Below are 15,740 nucleotides of genomic sequence, written 5' to 3'. Positions count from 1 at the left end.
TTCTGCCGTGATCCCACTGCCTTTCATTGATGTCCATCCCAGGGAGGGGGCCCGCTCTGGTCAAGAACACTGTGCTCACAGCTGGTACCCAATACCAGGAGCTGGTTTTAATAAAAGTCAGCTGGTATCTGCAATGCAAACAGGAGGGGGCCTACAGGATGGATATAAAAGGTCATCAAGCATGAACTACAAAAACCCAGAGTCTGCATGTCCTGATCCCAAGGTGTATCTGGAAACAGATTTTCCCTACCACAGGAGGGAAGGGTTCAAAACCTCCAGATTTGCTGAAAGTGTGCAAGATTCCACGATGATTACCAGGTAAGAAATATTCTTGGCAGCTAAGGGGAAAGAATTTTAATGTATTATAAAAATAACACTAATTCAAGATGAAACACTGTTCCCTTTCTGACCATAAGAATGTTGGGTAGAGAAAAACTAATCTGGTCAAAGAATATGAGTTAAAAGAAACCTGCATCTTTGAGTTCAGTAGCTTGTGAATAGAGGGTGGTCCTGAGGGAGCAAGGCTGTGGACCCCCAGGGATGACCAACTCCCAGGATGGGTGAGGGGCAGGAGGAACCACTTGCAGATGAAGGAAATAGCAGCCTACAGTCAAGGAGATCTGTGAAGAAAGCAAGGTCGATGTTAAGTCTCCCTATGCTTGACTTTTGGACAAGATTTGAAGACACAGGTAGCAATTCCCTGGTCACACCTTAACCTCAGGACGCACATTTCACACAGAGGACCCTGAAGGACAGGGAAGAGAGCAGAGGAAGCCCCATCTGCACGCCGAGAGCCGATTTCCAAAGCACAGCATCAGGGACTCACGCACATGACTCACCTACATTCTCCTGAAGCCTGAGACACTGAGGGGAAGCGAGTCTGCTTGAGAGAAGCTGTCTTCTGTGATTTGCTACTTAGCCTGAGTAACTAAGTCATGGCAGGGCAGGACCCCCACGGAGGTCACAACGCCTCCACATCCAGTTGCAGAAATGACAGGCTAATGGCACACAAACAATTCCCAAAGATACTGAAAGAGTCTTAAACAGAGAGTTAACAAGGTAGCTCACTACCTTGAGCCCAAATCTCTGAGAATCATCAGCTGAGAGAGGAAGCAAGCCACCTCTGCCCGCAAGTCCTCACTGATCTATGAGAAAGAGCTAAACTCTGAGCCATGGTTCTGGTAACCCTGTGAGGCTGCAGGGAATGGAGATCAGAGCCAGCGGTCTGCTCAAGACTGGGAGTCGGGGAGGGGCCTGCTTTCAACCCACAACAGTTCTGAGCTCAGGCCAAGGCAGGTTACTTCCTCAAAAGGTGAATGGGATATGTAGCCTAAAAGCCCAGAAGCCTCAAAACAGGGTAACAAGGGTCCCAGGATGGTGGTTCTCCCAAGCACCTGGAAGAAGCAGAGGAAAATCTCTGAGGGAAAAAACTTTCATCCACGGCCTCAAATTAACACCACAGAGAAGTATTCAAATACAGTGGCCAATACACAAAGACAACTGGAGTAAAAACACACAAAAGAACAGACAATAAAAGACTTCCCAAGGCAACCATTAAGAAAATAATTTAAAAAGAGTTAAAACTCAATAATTTATTACAAATAGTACACTAGAAAATATCTTGGAGAAGGCGATGGCACCCTACTCCAGTACTCTTGCCTAGAAAATCCCATGGATGGAGGAGCCTGGTAGGCTGCAGTCCATGGGGTCACTAAGAGTCGGACACAACCGAGCGACTTCCCTTTCACTTTTCACTTTCATGCACTGGAGAAGGAAATGGCAACCCACTCCAGTGTTCTTGCCTGGAGAGTCCCAGGGACGGGGGAGCCTGGCGGGCTGCCGTTTATGGGGTCGCACAGAGTTGGACACGACTGAAGTGACTTAGCAGAAAATATCTATTTCATTTTTTTTTAAAGGGAAGCAGTAAATAAAGAACAGAGGAACAAAAATAATATGAGTCATAGAAAATAGAAAAGAAAATAAATAGCAAAATGGCAGACATAAATCCAATTGTAAAAACAAATTATGTGAATAAATTCAAAACTCTAATCAAAGGTAAAAGTTGTCAAACTGCAATAAAACACACATACACACACACACACAAACAAAAACAAGTTCTACCTATAAGCTATTTACAAGAGACAAAAATTCAGGTTCAAAGACAAATAGATTAAAGTAAAAGAATGGAAAAAGATACAGCAAGCAAACTATAACCATAAGAGAGACGTGGTTTTACTAACACGAATCAGAACAGACTTTAAAACAAAGAACATTAAAAGAAACTAAGAGAGACATTAAACATTGACAGAATGGTCAATCCATCAGAAAGATATAACAATTATAAATAGGCATGTATATAACAACAGTGGAACAAAAAGAAACAAAAATGAATGGTATTGAAGAGAAAAATAGACAATTCAACAATAAGAGTTGGAGACTTCAATAACACACCATCAAGAATGGACAGAATAGACTCAAATGACTTCTACCATATGTAAAATAGATAGCCAAGGGGAATTTGCTGTATGGCTCAGGAAACTCAAACAGGGGCTCTGTATCGACCTAGAGGGGTGGGATGGGGAGGGAGATGGGAGGGAGGTTTGAAAGGGAGGGGATATATGTATACCTATGTCTGATTCATGTTTGACAGAAAACAAAATTCCGTAAAGCAATTATCCTTCAATAAAAAATAAATATATTTAAAAAAGAATGGACAGAATAACTTGACAAAATAGTGCACCTACAGATGATATGCGCACCACCAACCAACAACATCAACCAGCTGACTTCTGTCTATGGACACCCACCCAATAACATCAACTTGCTGACATCTACCTATGGAACTCCCACCCAATAACAACAGACTGTATGCTGCTGCTCCTAAGTCACTTCAGTTGTGTCCGACTCTGTGCAACCCCATAGATGGCAGCCCACTAGGCTCCGCAGTTCCTGGGGTTCTCCAGGCAAGAACACTGGAGTGGGTTGCCATTTCCTTCTCCAATGCATGAAAGTGAAACATGAAAGGGAAGTCGCTCAGTCATGTCCGACTCTTAGTGACCCCATGGACTGGAGCCCACCAGGCTCCTCCACCATGGGATTTTCCAGGCAAGAGTACTGGAGTAGGGTGCCATTGCCTTCTCCAAACAGACTGTATACTACACCACAAAAAAGGGATTGTAAAATTTTAAAGATCAGATCCCCTGGAGAAAGGATAGGATACCCACTCCAGTATTCTTGGGCTTCCCTGGTGGCTGAGTTGGTAAAGAACCCGCCTGCAATAAGGGAGACCTGGGTTTGACCCCTCCATCCCCTGGAGGAGGGCACGGCAACCCACTCCAGAATTCTTGCCTGGAGAATCCCATGGACAGAGGAGCCTGGTGGGCTGCAGTCCACAGGATTGCAAAGAGTCAGAAATGACTGAGCAACTAGCGACAGCACACAAAAGCATATAAAGGGTGTTCTCTGACCACATAAAATTATTAGAATTCAAAAATAGGATTTGGGGAAATCTACCACCAATATATGGATATAAACAATGTACTTCTAAATTGGCAATGGGTTAAAGAAGAAATCACAAAGGAAATCAGGAACTACTCTGAGGTATTTGAAGGAAAATGAAAACAGGACACAATACAAAACAGATATAGCAATTCTTGGAGAAAATTTTATAGCTGTTAATGCCTAAAGTAACAAAGAAAGATCTTAGGAACCAACCATACACACACACACACACACACACACACACACACACACAAAGCAAACTCAACCAAAAGTAAGCAGAAGGAAGACAAAGATTATGGCAGGAATCAATGAAGCAGAAAAAAAAGAAAAACAGATAGTCAATTAAAACAATGACTGGTCTTTTGAAAACATCAACAAATGTATCAAATGTTTAGCTAGACTGGAGATGAACAAGCTTTTTCTGTAACGGGTCAGACAGTAAATATTTTAGCTTTTCTGCCACATATGGGTTCTGTCAATATTCTTTTTTGTTGTTGTCTTGTTTTTACAACACTTTAAAAATATAAAGACCATTTTTAGCTCAGAGGCTATACAAAAACAGGCTGCCAGTGGGTTTGGCCTATGAGCTGCTATCTGTAGACTCCTGAGCTAGACAGACCAAGGAAAACGAAAGACACAAATACCTGATTCAGGAGTGAAAAAATAAGACAGCAGCTCTGACTTCACAAAAGTTAAAAGGACTATGAGAGAGTACTATAAGTAACTTCATGCCAACAATTTAGACAATTTTAATGAAATGAACAAATTTCTGGAAAGACATGAATTACTAAAACCGACTGAAGAAATATAGAATCTGAATAGATCTATATAAGAAGTGAAAAAAAAAAACCTAGTAATTTGAAATCTCCACACAAAAAAGTCCAAACTCAGATGGTGAATTCCATAAACATTCAAAGAATAAAGAACATCCCACCTTTAGAAAGTCTCCCAGAAAAATGAAGAGGAAGCATTACTTCCCAGCTCATTCTCTGAGGCTCATATTACTTGATACTGAAGAAAATAACATCACAAGAAAAGTACAGAACAATATCCCACATGGATACAGATAAAAAAGTCCTTGACAAAATATCAGCAACATATAAAAAGGATTATACACTATAATCAGGTGGGATTTATCCCAGAAATGCAAGGTTGCTTTAATATCTGAGAGCCAATTAATGTCACAGATCATATTGAAAGAAAAAAAAAGAAGAATCACTACATGATGATCTCAGTAAGTACATAGAGGCATTTCATAAAATCTAATGGTTATTCATGGACTTCCCTGATAGCTCAGCTGGTAAAGAATCTGCAATTCAGGAGACATCGGTTCGATGCCTGGGTCAGGATGATCAGCTGGAGAAGGGATAGGCTACCCATTCCAGTATTCTTGGGCTTCCCTGGTGGCTCAGCTGGTAAAGAATCCGCCCGCAGTGCGGGAGACCTGGGTTTGATCCCTGGGTTGGGAAGATCCCCTGGAGAAGGGAGCTACCCACTGCAGTATTCTGGCCTGGACTCCGGTATTCTGGCCTGAAGAATTCCATGGGGTCCCAGAGAGTCGGGCATTACTTAGTGACTTCCACTTTCACTTTTCATTCATGATAAAAATTCTTGACAAAGTAGGAAGAAAGGAACTTTCTCAACCCAATAAAACTCACCTACAAAACCCCTGCAGCCACATTTTAATGGTGAGTGATGGAATGCTTTCCCCGAGGCTGGAAACAGGGACGATATCTGCTCCTGTGACTTCTGTATTGAGGTCTGGTCAGTGCAATCAGGCAAGAAAGAGATATAAAAGGCATCCAGATTGGAAAGAGAAAAATTGCCTCCATTTGCAGACAATAAGATTTTATATTTAGAAAACCCTAACAGATCAAAAACTACTAGATCTAAAAACTACTAGAATTAACAAACAAGTACAGCAAGGTCACATAATATAAGATCAAGATACAAAAATCAATATTATTTCTATATATTGGCATTGAACAATCTGAAATAAAATTAAGAAAATAATACATTCACAATAGCATCACAAGGATAAAATATTGAAGTATAAATTTAACAAAGGAAGTATAAGATTTGTATGGTAAAAATTACAAAACACTGCTGAAAGAAATTAAAGACCTAAATAAACAAACCAGACATCTCATGTTTATGGATTTGAAGACTCAATTCCTCAGCAAAGCAATTCTCCCCAAATTGACCTATAGACTCAATCTAATTGAAATCTAAATCTCAACTTGCTTCTTTTGTAAAAATGACAAGATGACCCTAAAATTCATTTGGAAATATAAAAGATCCAGAATGGAAAAAATGTTGAAAAAGGAAGAAATATTATAGATGGAGGGCTTACAGTTTCTGACTTTTTAAAAAATTGGAATATAATTGCTTTACCACAATTGTGTTAGCTTCTGCACATTTTCTGACTTTGAAACTCACTACTGGGAAGCTACAGTGGTGGCCTAAAGATAAACATAGAGATCAGTAAAGCATAACTGAGAATAGAGAAATACCTTGGCAATTATGGTTGATTCAAGGCAGTTCAACAGGAATAAAACAGTCTTTTCAACAAACTGCTAGGACAAGTGGATCACCACAGGGAAAAGGTAAATAAGACCCTACCCACACACAAAAATTAACTCAAAATAGACCACAGACTTGAATGTAAGAGCTAAAACTAAAAAAACTCTTCAGAAAAAAACTTAGGAATAAATGTTAGTTATTTTGAATTAAGCAAAGAATTCTTAGATATGACAACAAAAGCACAAATAATGAAAAAGAACTGACAAACTGGGCTTCTTCAAAAGTTAAAAATTTTGTGTTTTAATTTAGGTCCATCCTAAAGGAGATCAATCCTGGGTGTTCACTGGAAGGACTGATGTTGAAGCTGAAACTCCAATACTTTGGCCACCTGATGTGAAGGGCTGACTCATTTGAAAAGACCCTGATGCTGGGAAAGATTGAAGGTGGGAGAAGGGGACGACAGAGGATGAGATGGTTGGATGGCATCACCGACTCAATGGACATGAGTTTGGGTGAACTCCGGGAGTTGGTGATGGACAGGGAGGCCTGGTGTGCTGCGGTCTGTGGGGTTGCAAAGAGTCAGATTTGACTGAGCAACTGAATTGAACTGAACTGAACTGAATTTAGGTATAAATTTATCAAGAAAGTAAAAAGACTACCATAGAATGGGAGAAAATCTTTGCAAATTCTATATCCAGCACTAACGAGTATCACCCTAAAGACATGACTTCCTTCCTGACATTTAAGATCTTTTAGTCTACTGCAGAGGTGAGTGTTACTGCATTTAGTTGAAGGAGAGATCCTGAATGGAAGTCCTGTGAGTGACGACCACAGAGGGACGATGACCACAGTGGGATGGAGCTCACAGTGCCAGGAGAGCAGTTAAAATGGAAGGAAACAGAAATGACACTTTTCTGAAGCATTTCCACCCAATCCCAGTACACTTTTTCTGTCTCAGGGTATCCTATATTTCTTTGGCATTTGGAAGAGAATTTATTAAGGCTATATATGAAAAAAAACTATGGTAAACAACACATTATACTTAACAGTGAAACATTTCAGCTCTCTCTTTGAAGCTCTCTCTGTGAAGGGAGACAAGAATGCCTATTATCATGATTTCTATTTAACAATTCACTGGAGACTTGAGTCAAAAAAAAGAAATAAAAGATACAAGGCTTGGGATTTCCCTGGTGGTCCAGTGAGTAAGACTCTGAGCTCCCAATGCAGGGGGCCCAGGTTTGATCCCTGATCAAGGAATTAGATCCCACATGCCACAACTAAGAGTTTAGGTGCTACAAGTAAAGATCCTGCGTGCCACAACTAAGACGCAGCACAGCCAAGTAAATAAGTATTAAAAATAAAAGTTACAAGGCTTAGTAGAAAGAGGAAAAATGACTGCTTACATAAACAACCCAAAATAATCAACAGAGAAATATTAGAATTAAAAGTGAATTTAATAAGGTTTCTGGATATAAGATCAATAAGTAATTTCTTTATATGTATAATGATGCCTCTTACAGTAGTATCAAGAAAGGTCAAATAACTTTCATATATTGTTGGTTAGAATGTAAAGTGGTATAGTCACTTTGGAAAACATTATGGTAGTTCCTCAAAATGCTAAACATAGAGTTACCATATGACCCAACAATTCCACTTCAGGAAGAACTGAAAACACCTAGCCACACAAAAACTTGTACAGGAATGTTTATGCAGCATTATTTACAACAGTCACAAAGTGGAAGCAGCCCAAATGTTCATCAGCTAGCAAACAGATAAGGTGTATATTCACGCAAAGGACTGCTATGCACCAATTAAGAGAAATGTAGTGCTGACACATGCTATAACATGACGAGCCTTGAAAACATCACGCCAAGTGAAAGACGCCATTCACAGAGACCACATAATGTAGATTCCATTTATATGAAATGTCCAGAACAGGCAAATCCATAGAGACAGAAAGGCTAGTGGCTGCCCACAGATGGGAGCTGGGGGAATGAGGGGTGATTACTAATAGGTACGGGGTTTAATTTTGTGGTGATGGAAAAAGTCTAAAATTAGATTGTGGTGACAGTTGCACAACACTGTGAATATACCAAAAACCGTTGGATTGTACGCTTTAAATGGGTGGATTTTATGTGAACTGCATCTCAAGAGAGCTGATAAAAATGTGTTTTTTAAATCAAATATCAAGGAATTAATTTAACAAAGGACTGCAAGCCCTCTGTATGAAAACTACTCGTAGCTATTGAGATAAATTAAACAAGATCTAAAAAAATCAACAAACATATATCATTGTTAGGAAGACTATTGTAAAGAAGCTGTTCTCACCTAATTGATCTACTGATTCAATATAATCCAGTCAAAAGCCTCAAAGCGGATTTTTTGAAAATGAACAAAATTACTCTAACATCTATCCAAAAAATGCAAAAAGATTTTTAAAAAAATAGCCCTAACTACTACATAGATGAACAAGAGAACATATAGCATGAAATTAGATGTTCAATAAAGCTACACTGTGGTATCAGCGGACAAAAGGATAGACTGACAACCCAACTAGACAGAACACAGGCCAGAAACAGGCCACACTCACATTCACGCTGGGCTAAAGTCAGCTCACAGAGCTGCAAGGAAGGATACGAATCAGCCAGGATATCTGTTCATTAGAGGGAGTGCAAAATGACCGGCCAACATGGGAACCTGGCAGCATCCAGCAAAACTGAGCACAGGCACCGAGGACATCCCAGTTCCATCCCCTACGTGTGCATTTGTATGTGTGACAAGAGATAAGCACAAGGATTTCTTGGCAGCAGTACTCAAACACCCCAATGTCCAAACAGCAGAATGGATAAACTGGACATATTCATATCATGGAATATTACATAGCAATGAAAAGGAGTGGCTTCCGTTCCACAAAATAATGTGAACTAGTCTCCAAAATGTAATGTTGTGTGAGACAAGGCAGGCACAGAACACACGAGGAATCACATAAAGGTCAAAATGACTAACTTAGGGTGTTAGTATCCCAGCTGACTTGTGGAGAAGAGGAGGGGAATTACTGACAAGGAACAGGGGGGCATGTGTGACACCAGCCGTGTTCCACTCCCGGGCTGGGCCACGGGCTGCCCTGGAGTGTTCACTCCCTCAAGACTCAACAGACTGGGCACTTATGATCTGTGCTGTGTTTACATGTTAAACAGAAATAAGCAAAGTCAATTTCAAGTGGGGTTTATATAAAAATAGAAAAGGTTAAAAAAAAAAGCATCTGGAACATTAAAGAATAACTTCAGGGCCTTCAAGTAAGAGAAAACAACTCATGAAGAAGACAAAAGGCACTGACCATAAAGGAAAAGATCACTAAATCAAACTCCTTAAAGAATTCTATTCATCAATAGACAGCTTTCAGAGAGTGAAAAGATAAGCCACAGAGTGGGAGAAGCCAGACATGGAAGATTATACATGATTCCACTTATAAAATCTTCCAAAACAGGCAGGGCAATATTTAGCTTTGGGGAGGATGAAGAAGGTAACTGTGAAAGGGCAAGAAAGGTGCTACTGAGGTGGTTATTTTCTGTGCTAGTTGAGAAATATTTGCCACATGATAATTTACTGAGCTGTATATTTGCGGTTTATGCTCCTCTCTATGTGTGTTTTTTTTCCCATGATGTACATGATGAAACAAAGAAAAATCTGAACACGACAAGGACTGTCACCAGAACCATTCCTATTTGACATTGCATGGGGGTGTCCCAGCCAGGACAGTGGGCCAAGAACAAAGAAGAAAAACACGTGGACCAGAGAGAGAGGCAGAGTCTTTACTCACAGATACCATGGTCACTGAACAGTGAGTTCTTAATCGAAAAAAACCAAAGGCAAAACAAAACCAACTAAAACAAATAAGGTAATCTATTAATAGTATGTTTATAGCAATAAAACTGGAAGATGAACCATTTTTGTTAGCACCAAAACACATTTGGGAAGTATTTTGTTAAATTTATCGAAAACTACAAAATATTTCTAAGAGAAACTCAAGAAGGCCCAAATAAATCGGCAGATATACCATGTTTATAGATTAGAAGATTCAATATTAAGATTCCCAAACAGAACTATATATTCAATGCAATTTCAATAAAAAATCCAAGCAGACTAGACAAGCTGATTCTAAAATTTTGCAGAAATCCCAAAAGAGCTAAAGAGATTTGAAACAATTTTGAAAAGGAAGAACAAAGTTGGAGGATTTACAATACCTGATTTTTTTTTTTTTCAATAAAATGACACTGTAGCTTTATCACTATAGTTGCTACAGGGTTGAAAGAGATGCATGTACCCCAATATTCATTGCAGCACTTTTTACAATTGCTAGGACATGGAAGCAACCTAGACTCCGCTGTCCTTGGGATTCTCCAGCATGATCACTAAGTGCCCAAATAAATGTTCAACATATTTAGTCATCAGGGAAATGCAAGCTAAAACAATGAAATAGAAACACATGTACACTACAAGGGCTCAAATTTAAAATGCAGACAATTCCAAGTGTTGGAAGAACACGAAACTACTGGAAGTCTCACAGACTGCTGGTGGGAGTGTAAAATGATTCAGTCTCTTTGTAAGATAGTTTTGAAGTTCCTCACAAAGTTACATGTACATGTATTGTATCATCTAGCAATCTATCTCTAGATATTTACCCATGAGAAACGAGCACATATGTTCATGATAAGACATGTACACAAACTTTCATAGCATCTTTAGTCATAATAGCCAAATACAGGAGGCCACCTAAATGTCCATCAATGGATGACTATATAGATAAACAATTTGTGGTTTATCCACGCATTAGGATATACTAGTCAGCAATAAAAAGACTGAATTATTGGTATAAGAAACAATATTGATAAACCTCAAAAACATATACTGAGCCAACAAAGGCCAACCACAAGAGTACATATTGTATGATTCCATTTACATGAAGTTCTAGAAGGGGAGAAAAAACCTAATGTACTGAAAGAACAGATAATATAATTAGATCACTAACCTAAAGAAATCACATTTGCAGTTGCTTCAAGGCACGGGAGAATGACTGCAAAGAGGCATGAGGAAACTTTTTATGGCAACGGAAACATTCTCAATTTGACTAAGTTGGCTTTTATATGTGTGCATACATTTGTCAAACTCATGGAATGTACACTTAAATGAGTGTACTTTATTATATGCAAGTACTATTCCAGTAATACTGATTCTTAAGGTAAGTGAGTGAAAGTCGCTCAGTCATGTCCAACTCTTTGCGACCCCATGGACTATACAGTCCATGGCATTCTCTAGGCCAGAATATTAGAGTGGGTAGCCTTCCCTTTCTGCAGGGGATGCTCCCAACCCAGGGATCTGAACCTAGGTCTCCCGCATTGCAGGCCAATTCTTTACCAGCTGAGCCACAGGGGAAGCCCTTTTAAAGTATAATGTCTCTAACAAAGTACACTCAGCGTTGGGCTTCCGGTGGATGAGTAGAAGGATGAGCCCTCCCCTCCTGAGACAGCACGGAGACTGCGACTATCCAGTGCACAACCACGGACAGGAGGCTGCTGGAGCCCACCAAAAAGGACACTCAGTGTTTAGGGAACAACGAACCTGAGTTCATTCCATGACGCTTTTTGAAAATATTATAATTCTGGGCTTACTGCACAAGCTCCACAGCAGGAATCCCAGAAATGCTCAGTATTATATATTCCACAGTATCATCATCCTCTGAACATACTATTTTCATCATTCTAAGTTCCCTTCTAGTCTCTATCTATATGCATATATAATTTTTCAACAGCTATAATTATAGCATAAGAAAAACACAAAAATAACTTAGAATCAAACATGCAATTTTACTATATACACAAAAATTCAATTTGTGCCTTTCCCTCTGCTGACAGCTCTCCCAACAGAACCCAAAACCTAAGTGCTGCCAATGCCCCTGCCCCTGCTTCTTGCTCTGTCCTGGGTGGGTGGAGGAAGGAATTCCCTTTAATTGGGGGAAAAGACAAGAATCCCCTCCGACCAGCAGGAGACTGGCAGGAAGGCGGGCAGAGGGAGTCTGGAGGCGGAGGGCACGCCTGGCACTGTCCGTGGTCCTGGTCCGCCCAGAGCACACGCATGCAGAGCAGACCGCGCCATCTCTGGGGTGGAATCCACACCATCTTTCCTTACAACTCTGCCACTTCTCCGCAAGTCCACCCTGGGGGTAGGCTCTGCAGGGCAGGAGCTTGGAATTTAGTGCCCACTGGGCCCAGGACACTACCGCAGGAGGCAGAGAGGCCTCTGCTTTCACAGTGCCCAGTTTGGTAAGACAGTGAGGGACAGTGAAACTGGCAGTAAGGGCCAGACACAGCAGTGGACAAGATGACCACTCAGACCTCAGGAGCCCAGTGGACGAAGAGCCTGGGGCAGCATGGTCCAGCACCGACCATGATGGGAATAGACACACGCATGCTGCCTGGGCTGGGTACAGAAGAGCCACTGCGGAGCTCCTTTAAGCCAAGTCTGCTGAACAGACCTGGAACCTGAGCGCCTGCAGCAACAGGCCCCAAATCTGTGTTTCTAACAGGCTCTCTCCCTGGCCACCAGATTTTGGAACCAGCGCTGGGGAGGAGCAGCCCAACAAATACCCAGGTCACTTCCCTTCCCCAAGCCTTAAAATGAAAACACTCTACACAAATAAAAAATATCTCAAAAGCTCACTAGTGTCTGAAGCATCTTCTCTTTTAAAACACCAAGTTCGGTGGCACTTGGCAAGAACTCTAGCTTTCCAAGCACAACAGGTTATGATACCGACAAAACAAGAATATACAGAGCGCCGAGTGGCTGACGTTGAGGGAGTGTGGGTAGCAAGGGTGCCAAGATTCCTCAGGTCTTTCTTCAACTCTTTTCTGTCTTTCCTCTGTTCAAGAAAAACCCTTCTGAACAGGAGTGTTAAGAATAAGGATTGTCTCTTCTTTCAAAGAAGAGAAGTGGAAGACTCTACACACATGGATCTTCACCGGTTTGCAGCTGCCACCAAATAAGGGGTCACCCCTTCCTCCCCCCTCAATAAACCAAGGGCCCAATCTACTTCCCAAGGGTGCTGCTTGAGCTTCTTGGGAAACAGCCATCACTAAAGCACATGGCCCTGCTCCTGAGCTAACTAATACCCTTCAGGCCTTGGGTCCACACAAGTCCATAATTTTTCTCTAAGGAAAGAAGAGGCAAGGAGGAGCAGAAAGGAAAGTGAGTGGTGTGTTTAGATGTTTAAAATTGAGCTGAACTTCAGTGGTTTTCAAATCAAAATATAACTTTAAAACATGGCAGAAGTATCTTTGACGTGAAAACCACTAAAGTTCAGCTCAATTATAAACATATTTACATGAAAACACACAACCTCCTCTGCACCAGCAGCTATAAGGCAGGGGAGAGGACTCAGGGACAGCGAGATGCCAAGAGACAGTAGCTGGAGGGTCCCCAGCATCTCATGCTCTGGCTCTTCCCGGCCTGGTTGCCTCTCTCCTGGGGCTTCCAAGCAACATGTCTTTCGCTTGGGGTTGAGGGGCAGCAACCCTTACCTGTGGAGCTGAAATTCCCAGGTGGCATACCTGGGAGAGCAGCAGCCTCCACCTGTTCCAGACCTGAATGCACATTTCTCAACTGTTTTCTAAAGTTGTAGCAGATTCTCTCTAGCTGATAACAATATTCTTTTCTGAATGATCCCGTACTAAAATTGAAGTCAAACAGAAAAATCAGGTGGTCACAGGGAACTATATTCAATATTCTGTGATAAACCATAATGGAAAAGAATATGAAAAAGAATATATACATATAAATATACAGTTACTTTGCTGTATATTAGAAATTAATATGACATTGTAAATCAACTATACTTCAGTAAATTTTTTTAAAAAGTAAGGTGGCATGTGTTGTGGAGACAGGAGAAACAAACTTCCTCACTCTGTTGCGAACATCTGCATTTAGTAAGTTACTGGCAAGGATGCCAGTCTAAATATAGTGAAAATAACATTATTCAGTAGCCCTGTGGTAACCACCATGCCCTGTGGTCAAAAGCTTTGCTCTCAAGAAACCTCAGAGTAAAGTGCGTGGCCTCGTGTTCCACTCCCAGGAGGTACGTGGCAGGAGGCACTCAGTCCTCTCCCTTCTGCGTCCACATTCCTCCCCCTCCCCAAAAGCACAGGGAAGAACTGGGGAAATAGAAATACAAACCACTACTATCTACACCAGCCAATATTTCCACTTACCAGAAGTTTGGAAAAAATGTTTAACGGCAAAAGAGGCTGAAATCACTTTTCCAGTCACCTGTAAATCAGTTATTTAAAAGACCCCTCTTCCCCCACCAGATTCTGTAAGCAGTCCCTTCTCTGATCCTATAAATTAAAAAAGCCAGACTGAGGCGGGCATGGCACAAGGAGGACTCAGCTTGGCCCAGAGCCCCCCGTCCCACATCTCCTTTTAGACCCAAAGGTGAACGGGGTGGGGGAAGGGTGGCACAGAGCCGAGAACGTGAGGGTCCAGCACAGTCTCTCCAGGAACACAATGGCCAGCCCAGAGTGCAACGAAAGGCCACAACTGCACAGGAACTCGCGGGCAGAGTAGCTAGCAGCCCCAGGACCGACCACAAGCTCCAGGAGCCTGCAGAGCCGTGGATGCCCTGGGGAGGACCGTTGTGCCCTGTCCACACGATAAAAATTCTGAGCACGTTAGGAATGGAAGACAATACACTACATGAAAGGTTGGTGCTTCCTCCCAGTTCAGGAGAGGGTGAGGATGTCTGCTCCATATACACGGAAGTTCCCGCCAGAGCAGTAAGGCAAGAAGGCAAATAAAAGGGCCTTGAGATCAGAGGAGAAGAAATAAAACTGCCCGCCGTTTGCAGATGATGTGACTGTCCAACTAGAAAATCCTTAGGAATCTACTTTAAAAACCTAGAACCAGTGAGTTTTGCAAGATCAACAGATAAAATAATCACATTTCTAGATGCTAACAATGAACACAGAAATTAGAGATGCTATGTTCATGAACAGGTCCTCCCAAAGGAAATGAAATATTTCGGTGCAAATTTAACAAAATATGTACATGATCTGTATTGTGAAAAACCACAAGATGTTGATGAAAGACATCAAAGATGATGTAAGCAAATGCAAAACATATGTTTACGAAAGGACACAGACACCCCTTCTAAGTAGGAATTTATTTCCTGACAGCAGTGCCCAGGTCACAGAGTGTGGGTCCTCTGTCTGAAGGCTGGAGACAGAGCCTTCAAGCCCCGCGGGAGATGCCAGGCCTGCTTTGCATGGGTTCCCTCTGGGGTGGGTCCCTGTGTCCCTGAGCTTTGTGCTTGGCCTCTCAGGTTTGGAGGGACTGTACCTGAGGACTTCACCTTCCCACAAGGGGATGGGCATCAACCTCCCGCTCACCCGAAACACTGCTGATGGGACACCCTCTGAGACAATTGGGATCTTTGTGTGACTCACTTTCTCTCCAAGATGAATATCCTTGGACACATCAGGGACTGGGAGTGACATTGAGGTTGCCCCGGGTGGCCCTTTCAACCCACTAGAAAGGCACCACTGGACCCAGGCAGCAGTCTGTAGGACGGCTCCTAAGAGCACGCTCTCTGAAGGGCTATACTACAGTGATGGGTGCCAAAAATCCATCTGTAAACACACTCAGGATTGCTCTCCATGGAAATGACA

General features: G+C 41.8%; 1 protein-coding gene across 2 annotated transcripts in view; it reads right to left on the bottom strand.

Annotated features, from left to right (window-relative positions):
* Positions 1 to 15,740, bottom strand: part of B3GNTL1 (UDP-GlcNAc:betaGal beta-1,3-N-acetylglucosaminyltransferase-like 1) — a 106,015-nt gene that overhangs the window by 66,015 nt on the left and 24,260 nt on the right. The window lies entirely within an intron of this gene.

This window comes from Capra hircus, chromosome 19 (assembly GCF_001704415.2).
Source record: "Capra hircus breed San Clemente chromosome 19, ASM170441v1, whole genome shotgun sequence".
NCBI lineage: Eukaryota > Metazoa > Chordata > Mammalia > Artiodactyla > Bovidae > Capra > Capra hircus.
Note: the sequence above shows the minus strand (reverse complement) of the source record. Positions and strands in the feature narration are given on the sequence as shown.